We start from the raw sequence: 1241 nt of genomic DNA on the forward strand, positions 1-1241 counted from the left end.
ATTTTTTTAAATTATTTTAATTTTATCTTAATATTATATATTATGACAAAAATTTTTTATAAAATCAAATTATTTTTACTAAAAAATTGTAGATAGGGGGTGGCAAATGGATCGAAATTCGTTGAATTGATTCGTATAACTTGTAAAAAAAATGGGCTGAACTAAAAATTTGAGACTGTCATAATAAAAAAGTCTGTCAAATCCGAATCGCTTAATTTACAGATTTTTGCAGATTTTGACGGACAAAACAGGCTTGTTCAGTAGACTTTTGGCTTTAAGATAATAATTGAATTTGGATAGTTACTTTTGTATTTGTATTTGGAATGCTTTTTCGTTTTACTTTAAGTTATAATTTGGATTATATTTGATTGATTAGAGAGTTGTATAATGTTTAATTATATATTTTAGACAATATTTATTTTATTTTGAACAATATTAGTTTTATTATTTTATTTTAAAAAATTTAGTTAATAATTATGTTTATTAGATATTTAGAATCGTAAAAATTTTACTGTGAATTTAAAAATTATAAGTTTATTGAAATGTTTATAAAAAATATTTAATAATTAAAAAAATGGTAGAATTAGTTCGTCAATCTACTGTTAGGTGGAGCGGGGTAAAAATTTGGAACTGTCTAAATAGGCGGGGTGGGGCAGGCTAGCCCACCTGCCACCCCTAATCATAGGGTACAAAACTCAAAAGTCTCCATAAAATCATTAGTCATATAAGATTTTCTCATTTTCTAATTGAATGTGATACTCTTTGAATAATAATATTAATGCTGTAGCAGTAGTATAAAATAATATTTTATATTAACTAAATTATTTTAGCTAATCATAATAATACAAAGATAAAGTGACGTGAAGTTCCTATCATGCATGCAAATATGTAAAATAAGCTATCAATGCAAGGTCCCGTGCTTTGCTTTGCTTTTGATTTTTGAAGGGTGATTTTCATTATTGAAGCACTAACATTAACTTTACAGATATATGTTGTGTCACCGGGCCCGAAAAAACCTACAACTTTTTGACGAAGGTAGAAGAACATTTCGAACCAAAAGGAAAGGGTAAAAAAAAAAGTAGATGAATTGAAGTTCCTACAAATATGTAAAATAAGCTATCAATGCAAGGTCCCGTGCTTTGCTTTGCTTTTGATTTTTGAAGGGTGATTTTCATTATTGAAGCACTAACATTAACTTTACAGATATATGTTGTGTCACCGGGCCCGAAGGGCCCGAAAAA

The sequence above is a fragment of the Arachis ipaensis genome, chromosome B02 (assembly GCF_000816755.2).
Source record: "Arachis ipaensis cultivar K30076 chromosome B02, Araip1.1, whole genome shotgun sequence".
NCBI lineage: Eukaryota > Viridiplantae > Streptophyta > Magnoliopsida > Fabales > Fabaceae > Arachis > Arachis ipaensis.